This window comes from Propithecus coquereli, unplaced genomic scaffold (assembly GCF_000956105.1).
Source record: "Propithecus coquereli isolate 6110/MARCELLA unplaced genomic scaffold, Pcoq_1.0 Scaffold396, whole genome shotgun sequence".
NCBI classification, from domain to species: domain Eukaryota; kingdom Metazoa; phylum Chordata; class Mammalia; order Primates; family Indriidae; genus Propithecus; species Propithecus coquereli.
In genome coordinates, this window is record NW_012149685.1 from 173,640 (window position 1) to 185,481 (window position 11,842).

The window sequence follows — 11,842 nt, forward strand, 5'->3', positions numbered from 1 at the left end:
AGAGTGAGACTCTGTCTCAAAAAAAAAAAAAAAAAGGAAGAAGAAAATTGCTGTCACTCTTGTCCCCACTGTTTTTTCCAGGGTTCTCTGTGATGTATATGTGCATGTGTGAGTGTCTGTCTATGCTTATATTTTTCTTGGATGTCAGGTTGAATTTAACAGTAACTCTGATGTATTTGGCTGAATTAGGTGAAGAAGGCTTGACAGCTGCCCGTTTACTGGGGACTGGAAACTCCTTCTCAAGGGAGAAAGGCCCAGGGATGCGTTTGACCTGTAAAGGAGCATTAGTTGTGCTGAGGTGGGTGCTTCTCCGTCCTGCGGTCTACCCCTTTCTTGGTTTGCCTCCTGCCCTGTTCCTCACGGTTCTCACACTGCTTAGACCTCACTGGAGTAGGGCAGGACCAGCAATTTACTGCTTAGGCAGATGTAAGACACCTCCAGAGACTCCAGAAGTACTGAGGTGTGTCTTCAGAGGGCTGTAATCTCCTTCTGTAGTAGAAAGGGGGACAGAAGACCAGAAACTTTAGTAAATATTGTTATTCATTAACATGATAATGTGAATTAGTTTACCTATTCAATTACATCATGTCCTGTGGTATCAAGTATCAAAGTCGAGGCATTGGTGAGTAGGAGGGGCTCTAAAGAGGGGTGAGCAGTGAGAGAAGATTACAGAAGGAAGGAAGGAATAACAGAGAAACTTCACCCAAGTCGTGCATAGGTAGGACAGCCTTTAGGGGCCATTGATTACTCCTTGTGTCAGATTGGCTTGTGCCAAGGAATTGAGTCCAGGGCATTGCTGTGGCTTCTGCAGGAAATTTGTCATTTCTTCTTAGAAAATAATTAGTTTTATGTGCTTATTTGCTTTTAGGTTTAATGAAATTGATATTGTACACCTTCAGGGACTTTGATTCACAATAAACTGCTCTCATGATACGAACTGGGTAATTTAGCTTTGTGCCCCTGGGTTCAAGTTGATTATTGGGCCTGAACTGTATAGGTGCAATAAAATTATCTTAAAATTTGGAGCCCATTTCCTGGATAATCTTGCTAATACAGAATAAAGTTCACCGGCAATCAAGCAAGATTCAAACCATCAATAGATTGCAGATAATCAATATGGGCATGTTGGCCAAGGGATAGAATGGGAAATTATGTTCTATCCAGATAGCTTTCATTCTAGCCACTCTATAATCCCCATGATACTCCCTAATTCTAAAATCAAGATCAAGCATTCAGATCTATCTAGAGTGATTAATATTCCAATATGCACATATTGTACAAGAAAGCTGGCAACTAAGGATTAACATTGGCAGAGATACTAAAGTACAATCCCTGGAGGTTATTGATTATATGGCTCCCAGTAGTCCAATCTTTTTTTTTTTTTTTTTTGAGACAAGGTTTCTGTTGCCTGGGCTAGAGTGCAGAGGCATCATCATAGCTCACTACAACTTCAAACTCTTGGGCTCAAGTGATCCTCCTGACTCAGCCTCCCGAGTAGCTGAGACTATGGGACTATATGTGCGTACCACCACACCCAACTAATTTGTTTTTTCTTTTTGTAGAGGTGGGATCTTGCTATGTTACCCAGGCTGGTCTCAAACCCCTGGCTTCAAGTGATATCCTCCTGCCTCAGCCTCACAAAGTATTAAGATTACAGGCATGAGCCACTGTACCCTGCCAGTAGTCCAATATTTAGAGCCAGAATAATTTTTTGATAGTACGGTTTTGATTATGTCGGTATTCTCAAGTACCTTCTCTTAAGAAAGCGCTTCTATGTGTCCCTATAGCTATATATATCTGTATGTGGCATATCAAGTATACCAATACTAAACTGTATGCATTATTCATTCAACAAACAATTATTCAATGTCAATTATATGCAAGCCTAATGGTTAGTTTTGGTTCAAGTTCTTTATTATGTGTCCTAGACAATCCATACTGCCTCCATTCTACTACCAAAAAGAACTTTGAAAACTAAAGTGCAAAACTAATCATGGTATGCTCTGTTTTAAAACCGGTCAGTGATTTGCCTCATACAAAGTTTAAAATCCTTCGCCTAGCATCCAGAACCCTTCTCTACCCTTCTCCAGCCATGCAAGCTACATTCAGTTCCTTAAATATGCCAATATCCTCTCATGACTATGGGTCTTTATACACATTGTTATCCTGGAATTCCCTTCCCCCTTCCTTACCAGATGAGCTAACACTCATTTGGTTCTCTGTTATACATCTCTGTTCAAGTTTTTCGTCTTCTGGCAAAATTTATCTGAAGCTACTATCCCTGGAGTTAGTTTTTTTCTCACAGATGTGGGATCCATAACAATTCTTTATTGTGTTCAGTTGTAATTACCTGTTTAAATGTCTTTTGCTAAGTTCTATGTTTCTGGAAGGAAGAGAGAAATATTTTATCTTACTGTCACCAGCACCTAGCTCTCTATCTAGCATATAGAAACCGCTCAATAAATATTATTAAATGACTGAACAAATGCTAGACAGTCAAGAAGATGCCAAGACTTATTCTTTGTCCTTAAGAAGTCTAAAAAAAAAATAGTAGGAACACATCAAGTTATTTACTGTATTTTTTGTTTTAAACGAAATTAACTTCTTTATAAGAGAAATTTGTTCCCAAATGAATTATAAACCAGAGAATTATATGAAACATGTAAATAAACACAGACCCCTTAAAGACCATTGGAGTTATTTTTCTGAAGTATAAATCTGTCCATAGGAAAAAAAATTCAGCGATAACTGTTATGAAGCAAAGAAAAATAGGAAAGTAGAAAAAGTGAGCTAGATTAAACTGTTCTTTCTACAGTTGCAGTTTAAGAAAGAATGGAGGAAAAATGAGCATAATATCTGCTGCTGCTTCTCCTAAGTCTTATATCGTTAGATTATTAGTCATAAACAGAAAATACTTTGTCTTCTACAAGATTACCTTACTTAATCATCATCAAGACAAATTATTCAACAACACTGTTGAGTTCCTAGTGGAACAGTTTTTATTATAAATAGGCCTGGAGTCATGTTCCCCCATTGATAACTCCATATTTATTTATTAAAAAATCCCTTTAATCTTTACAGAACATTTTTTTGTAACTAGATACATCCCTTGAGACATTTCTTCCATGAGCAAAAATTCTAAGTCCATTTCCTTATCTCTTACTAAATGTTCACTTATTAACAAAACCTTAATCAAAAGTTTTGCATCACAAGCATTAGGGTGGATAATATCACCATCCAGTCATTCATTCAACAGTATTTATGGAATGCCATTTATATACCAGGCACAGTGCTAGATGCTGGGTATATTTAGAGATACAACGATAAGCAAGACAAGCCTGATCTCTGACCTTGAGGAGCATATAGAAGAGTGGGAGAATTAGACCAAACAAACAACTATAATATATAGAGTCATTTTTTGAAAGAATTCTTATTCATTATGTGATTACCCAACTGATATTATGCTTGATCCCTTCATTTAAACCCTTACTGCCTTCCACCACTGTCTCTCTCCTGGATTACTACTGTAGCAGCCAAACTGGTCTCCCTTCTCCCCATTTAAAGTCCACCCTCAACACAACAGCCTGAGAGATCCTCTTAATATGTAAGTTGAATCATGTCACTCCTCCTTCAGTATCTCCATTGTCTTCACATCTCACTTAGTGTAAAAGCCAAAGTCCCTAAATTGTCCTAGGAGATCTTCCTTGTTCACATCTCCTATTTAGCCCTGCATTCAAAGTGAGCTCCCTGCTGTTCCCTTAACAATTCAGGCTTGCTCCTGCCTTTGCTGGCCTTTACATCAGGGACTCCCCAGCTCACTCTACTGGGAGCACCTTTCCCCCAAATAGCCCATAGCTGATTCACCCACCACCTTCAGGTCTTTGCTCAAAAGTCACCTCCTCCTCCTCAGTGAAACTACCTTGACCACACTATTTCAAATTTAAACCGGTTTCTTCCCCAAATCCTGATGTCCCTTATTTTGCTCTAATTTCTCCATAGCACTTGTCACCTCCTGGCAGACTATATAAACTATTTATTATGGTTATTAGGTATTACTTGTCTCCTCACTAGATTTAAAGTCTAGGCGGGGCGTGGTGGCTCCATGGCTGTAATCCTAGCACTCTGGGAGGCCGAGGCCGAGGATTGCTTGAGGTCAGGAGTTCGAAACCAGCCTCAGCAACAGTGAGACACCGTCTCTACTAAAAATAGAAAGAAATTAGCCGGACAACTAAAACTAGAAAAAAGTAGCTAGGCATTGTGGTGCACGCCTGTAGTTCCAGCCACTTGGGAGGCTGAGGCAGGAGGATCGCTTGAGCCCAGGAGTTTGAGGTTTCTGGGAGCTAGGCTGACGCCACGGCACTCTAGCCCAATCAACGGAGAGAGACTCTGTCTCAAAAAAAATAAAAATAAATAAAAAATTAAAAAAATTAGAATTAAAGTCTATAGGGACAATACTTTTTGTTTTGTTTACTCATATATATTAGCATCTAGAACAAGGTCTGGTATGTGGCAGGTATGCAATGAACATTTCTTAGTAAATAGAGAAAACTCCTCCAGGTTAGACAAAGACAGGCTAGTGTTTATCCATTTACTGACTCAGCTAAATTTATTGAACATAAGCTATGATTTAGACTCTATAAGTAGAAGATGAATAGAACCAAGTCCTTGTACTGAAAGTATTCATATATTAGTGGGAGAGACACATAAACACCTGATTTCATTTTGTTGGGTTAAGTATCATAATAGAGGAATACAAGATGCCAAGTTCATTTAAAACCATTCAATTGTTCAACGTAGCTGTCTCTGGTCCATTCACTTCAAAAGAAGGCTAGGGTGGGTCAATGGCAAAACGATAAACCTATTTTTTCTCAACACTTACTAATAGGAAAATACAATGGTGTATTTCATATTTTTCAAGGGAGGAAAATTTTGATTTATTGTAGAACTCATTATTCTTGTCAAATGAATCAGTAGAGATGAGCTGTTAGTTTATGTGAAAAAATTGGCATCATAAAAATGGAAAAATATGGTGCTGGTGTTCTATTCTCTCATATATAGAGAGAGAGAAAGATATAGTTTTTAGTAAGTGTGGGTAATAATGATTTTTAAAACTTAGCCATTTGTATAGCACTTTCAATTTTCAAACAATTTCATGCACATTATGTTATGTAATCTTTATACTAATCCTTTGAGATTGCTATTATCATGATCCTATTAAATAGATGGGATAGCTAAGGTTTAAAACAGTTAAATAGCTTGCTTGAATTTATACAACAATAAGTAAATGAATGCACCCAGACTCAAATCCAGGTCTTCTGATTCCAAATGTTAATGCTTGTCTATCATACTTGATTTGTCTATAAAAATTACAGGAAAATTAAAGAATTAAAGAAGGAAAGCATTCCAATCTGAAACATAGAAGACACAGAGATATACTTTCTTCCTATCTTAGATAAAGACATCAGAAGAAAGTGGTCAGGGATGGTTTAAAATATGTCTACAAATTATTGTATGCTGCTTTCTTCAAGAGGTGGGGCCTAATTCTCCTCTCCTTAAATATGGGACTCACTTCTAACTAATAGAATGATGATGTACACCTTCTGAAACTAGGTTATAGGAGATACTGGGGCTTCCTCCTTGCCCTCTCTCTTGGATCTGTCACTCTGGGAGAGCCAACTGCCACATTGTGAAGATAATTTGGAGCCCTGTGTAGAGGTCCATAAGATAAGGAACTGAGACTTACTACCAATAGTAAGCACGAAATTGCCAGACGTGAGTGAGCCATCTTGGAAACAGATCCTCCAGCCCAGTGAAGGCTTCAGATAATTGCAGCCTGAGCCAACATCTTGACTGCTGTGACGTGAAAGACCCTGAGCCAGAATCACCCAGCTAAACTGCTCCCAAATTTTTGACCCATGGAAACTGTGTGAAATACACGTTTACCATTCATTTTAAGCCACTAAGTTCTGGAACAATTTGTTACACAACAGTAGATACATGGACTTTAGTATAAAAAATGAAAGTGTAAATTAGGATGCCAAAGAGGGCCTAGAAAATCGGAGGTGCCAGGGAAGTGTCAGAGGCTATGTGATAAGAATCTGGTTGCTTTCTGTTTGCCCTCTACTTGTTAGGCTTAGGAGTCAATAAAAAGTTATACATATTGAATATCACATGTGTGTTACTTTTATTGGTCGTCTGGATGGCTGTTCACCACCTGCCTTTCTGGTTGCATATTGAGTTATTGCTCAACAAGAGTGGCCTCTCTCGTCTGGAAACAGAGGTTTTAACCATGCTCCTTGTTTGTTTCTCTCACCTCCAACACTTTAGCCAATGATCAGTGGCTGATATGAGACCTTTGACTTGTTTCCATCCATTCTGTACTACCTATCCAAATCATACTAGAAAGAAAGAGTCACATTTCAAAAAGTAGCAGATCCTTGGACTAAGCTGAGGGAGTGGTGAGACTTTCAGGGGTTCTTCCCAGTTATCTAACTTCAATTCATTAGGGGCTTGGGGGAAAATGGGGAGTGATTGCTAATGGGTACAGGGTTTCTTTTTGTGGTGATGAAAATGTTCTAAAGTTGATTGTGGTGATGGTTCACAATTCTGTATACTAAAAACCATTGAATATGTACTATAAATGATGTGGTATGTAAATTTTATCTCAATAAAACTGTTATTAAAAACAAAAAACAAAAACCAAGAAGAATGGGACAGAATCAGGAGGGCACAACTTTAACTTTGAATGATCAAAAATCCTACTCTGACTTTGCAGTGACTTCATTATTGATCTTTGGAGGCACAATTTTTGAAAGTATTTTCTAAATTACTACAAAATAATGACTCAGTTTTATTTATTTACAGTCCTTAGAAACAAATGCTGAGGCACCTGAATGATGTTTATGTACTGTTTCAGAGAAAGAAAAAATTAAAATTTATTCAGTGTCTTCACTGAAATTGTCAGACACTTTGACATATATTATTCATGTAATTGTTACACAATTCTGTAAAACAGGTAATGTTATTCCTGTCTTAAAGCTTAGAAAACTAGAACCTATAAAGTTTAGGTGTTTTTCCAGGGTCACAAAGCAGGTGATAGAGTCTAGATTCGAATCCAGGTTGTCTGATTTTAGGTTTAGTGTCCCGCCTCCAATATCATAAAGGTACCATACAATTTGCTTAGCTGTCATGTTTGGCTATCTTTAACAACCTTGCTATTTGTCTTTTACATGTACATATTCTCTGTCCCTTGGTAGATTTTAAGTATCTTATCGGCAGAAACTGTTTTGGGAGTAAATTTTATATCATTTTGTATTCCGATTAGTCTAGTGCCTTGGGATGATAAAAAGTTTGGGATGATGATAAATCTGGGATGTCTGGGTTGATGCTACAACCTTATGTATGACATATCATACCACTGAGAAGCCTCACAATCTGCAAAATTATGCAATAAACAAATAACAAAACAGGATTAAGGAAGACCTCCCAAAACACATGCAAATCTATGGCCTGATTACTATCAAAAAAACAATTGGTTCCTCAGGAGAAACTTTGGACAGCCCAGGTAGGCAGTTTAGTGTGTTTGAAGACTGCTTAAAGGAATATTAAAAATGCAAAAGAGCAGTCGAGTGAAAATGCTGGCACGCAGGCGTGAAGACAATATGGATCCAATGACTGTTGGTTCTTGGCACGCTCATGGCCGAAAAATGACCAGACACACACATCAAAGTTAGGCAAGCATGAAAATGAGGTTTATTGAGGAGAGAAAGATAGGATTACAGGGCCAGAGCAAGATACAGGTTTACAGAGCATGGTATATATGCCATGGATGATGACCGGACCCATTGTCGCAGCAAGGCAAGCAAAAGGAAGGGCAAAGAAAGAGAGCTTGGCTATGGTCTGCGTCTTATTTTATAATGTCTGGATAGGGAACTCCCTTGTGGTTCAGAGGTCACCATGGAACCACTTTGATCAGACAGTCGGGAGTCACATAACCTGAGCCTAGACTACACATGTGGGTTCTAGGCCACTTTCTGGACTTCATGGTACCTATGCGGCTTGGCCTATAGGGTAGAGAGTCCTCTGCATTCCTTTGCAGCCGGTGTGTCAAGTTCTGATTGGTGGATTTATAAGGTATTCCCTCCTCCCCCAGATATGGAAAATCAGGGTTGGGCAGGACCAAAATAGGGGCAACAGCACCCATTTTCATCCCTAGGATACCTGGAATTCCTCACTATCTCCCTAACAGATGGAAGAAGAGCTCTGAGCTAGAGGGGTTGCTGTAAAGGTGGACAGAGGAGCAAGTACCACCTCTACTAGCTAATAGCTCAGCAAGGCTAGGGGTGCACATCTCTGGGAAGGAGCTGTGGAACCAGGTACTCAATTTTACATTTTTTGAAATAGAGCTGAAAGGGTTCTGTGCAGCATCTGAGCTGAGGGTAGTTTACCATTCCTGCTGTTGCTATAATTCTATTATTGCTATCCAGCTCTCTTACCTATGAAAAATTCCCAACTTTCAAATTACGCTGACAGGATTCCCTATATACCAATTGTGTATTTGTTAATTAGTGTTATATAAATGTGCTATAGCAGAACAGACTGTATCTTAAGCACATGCTCTGAACCAAGACTGCGTACCCCAATCCTGGTTCCACCATTTATATCTCTTTGACTTTGAAGCCCAATTTACTCAACTCTAAATGAGGCTAATCATAGTATCTGGGGCTACTGGGGCTGCCAGCCTGACTGCTGAGAGCTGTCATTATGACGGCTGCTCTGTGCGGCTTCTTTTTTGTCCTGCTGCTGCTGCTGCTGCTATCAGGGGATACCTAGAACTCAGGGATGAGAATTTTGTTGTTTATGACATACCTTCTGGATTTATGTAATAGAAGTTATATTGCCAGCTTACAGGTGTGATCCTATCAGAGTGGATATCACTTCATAAGGAAAAATGAGAGCTATATATACGAATTACATCAAAACATCAGAAGTGGTCAGACTGCCCTATCTTCTCCAGATGAAATCTTCAGTCCACCTTACTTCATTGAAAGGCAGTCATGGGGCCGGACAGACTTTCTGTTGAACCCAAGGATTATTATGATGGTTTTCCATTATTGATATTTGTGCTTCTGCCCAAAGTAGTCAACAGGCCGGGCGCGATGGCTCACGCCTGTAATCCTAGCACTCTGGGAGGCTGAGGCGGGAGGATCGCTCAAGGTCAGGAGTTCAAGACCAGCCTGAGCAAGAGCAAGACCCCGTCTCTACTAAAAAAAAATAGAAAGAAATGATCTGGACAACTAAAAATATATATATATAAAAAAATTAGCCGGGCATGGTGGCACATGCCTGTAGTCCCAGCTACTTGGGAGGCTGAGGCAGAAGGATTGCTTGAGCCCAGGAGTTTGAGGTTGCTGTGAGCTAGGCTGACGCATGGCACTCTAGCCCGGGCAACAGAGTGAGACTCTGTCTCAAAAAAATAAATAAATTAAAAATAAAAAAAAATAAAAAAACAAAGTAGTCAACAAAAGTGATCCTGACATGGGATGGGAGATAGAACAGTCAATGAATATGCTGAACTCCAACCGTGAATGTCCTGATGTTTCTGAGTTCATGATAAGACTCTTCATTTTAAAATCATCTGGCAAATCTAGCAGTAGCAGCAGTAGAACAGGCAAAAATGGGACTAGAAAAAGGAGGGAGTCAGACAGTCCAAAGCTGCCATTTGCACAAAGATGGCAACACTGGGTAGAATCCAAGTCTTGAGGGAACATGTGTGAAGCAACTACTGTAGACTTGAGTCATCCTGAAAGTTCATCTTTTACAATTGTTGTATACGTTAACTTTTTAGCACATGTTTTGTACTTGGTATACATGAAAACTCAGCTTTCATCTTTTGTCTGTATGAAGTCAATATTGATGTCACTGAATTAATTACAATGTACTATAGAAAATGACATTAATAAATTATATGAAATATTATACATTATGTATATTAAAATAAGTCTTAATCCACAGAAAGAATCATAGTATCTAACTCATAGGGTTGTTATAAGGAATAAATAAGTCAATATATGCAAAGTCTATGTATTATGACCTCAATAAACGTTGCCAGGAACTTGGAATAACTAACAAGACCAGTAAAAGATATAGGAACTGGATTAAAGCAGCCCTTTGTTTCTAGGTCCTGAATGAAGGCAGGCTGCAAAAACAAGTGGAAAGCAAGAATTTGATCTAAAATGAAAGGTCCACCACAGGAAACCAGTAGATGGAGCAAGTATTTAACGAGATACATCCTCGAGACATTCCCAGAGGCAACAGTAAGCTAGAAAACATTGCTCATTGGCAGGCAGTGAACAATTAAAGGAGATTTTATTCTTAGTTAAAACTTCTATATATATCTAATCCACAATCCACAATCCACAATCCAGATCCAGTAAGCAAAGACTGGTCAAAAACTGAATGAGAAAAATACTTTTATTTCTACAAAGAACAAAGAAGATTCCAAGTAAAGGAAAGGTTACATTACCTATTTCCTAGGGTCCTGTGATGTATGCTGAGGGTTGCTGTTGTCCAGTCTTCTTACTTTGTTTCTCTGAGTGTGTACCGTCATTTTACTTCCTTTAAGTTCCTCCAATTATATCCTATTAGATTTCAGGTAAGATCAACCAAGCAATTTTTGTCCAGATAAAGAATTATTGTTTTTAGAGATCAACTCAGCCCACTACTTAAGTATCCTGGAGTTCCTGAGTGTGCTTTCTTTGGAAGGCAGACAAGATGGAAGGTGGATGTGTGGTGGGAGGTTGGGGTAGTTGATTGCTGAGAAAGTTATCCAAGATGGGAAAAGATTCTCTGAAGGAGAACATATGAAGGTATACCAACAGCTGAAAGATTATACTTGTCTTCTCAGTTGGCCACTAGTGTTGAAATTAAGGGTGTTGGTTTGCTATCCACTGAGTCAGTCCTGGCAGCAGTTTGACAAAGTATAGCATTTGTTTACTAAATACTATTTTCATACTCTCTACAGTTGCAATGACCTTGCCATATTCTTCCTCCCTTCCTATACTGCCAAAAGCCCCATCCATCAAAAATCTCCTATCAGTTGACATCACATGATTTGGGTTGTTCACTGATTCTTGGTCAAGATGTGGAGTCTTGTTGTATAGTCCAAAGAACTCATATCTAAGCCATTGTCATTAGATGGAAGTCTTTCTTAAAAATAAAAGTTTCATGTGTCTACTTAAAGGAAGCTGTAAATACACATCTTTATACAGATTTCAGTTGTTTTGCAAACATTTCTGGGGTCTTTCCCAGAAATTACAGTAGTTAACACTTAGTGATTATTATGTGCAAAGCACTGTTCTAAGCACATGCATACACTGATTTAATCTTTGCAATAAATATGAGATGGAAACTATTTTAATTCTCATTTCAGAGAGAAAGAAATTGAGATTCAGAAAAGTCACTCTGAGCCTGAGCAGATTGGCTGTAGTTCCCTGTTCATTGCCACTAAACTACCCTGCTCTTTGAGACGATGCCATTGTGATATACTAGATCTGGTCTGATACAAATATTAGAAACTTTATAAGCCATATCAGAATCTCATTTATAATTCATTGGGTAGGGCCATCTAAAGGTCTTCTAAAGGTTTTTTTTTAATCTACTAGAAGATAAGGGATCAACTTTTCAATTAATTTTATATTTGTGAGAGTTGTGTATTTTATTATTTAGAAACACATTGTTGAATCCCCTTTAAGTTGGTTATTGTTTATATGACCACTAGCACTAATCAATTGCTGGGTCTACTTTCTGCTTGGTTATCACATATTACCAATAGGGCGGATGA

General features: G+C 38.5%; 1 pseudogene; it reads left to right on the top strand.

The window, feature by feature from the left end:
* The first annotated feature begins 8,699 nt into the window (after positions 1-8,699).
* Positions 8,700-9,762, top strand: LOC105817057 (annotated as a pseudogene).
* The last annotated feature ends 2,080 nt before the right edge of the window (positions 9,763-11,842 follow it).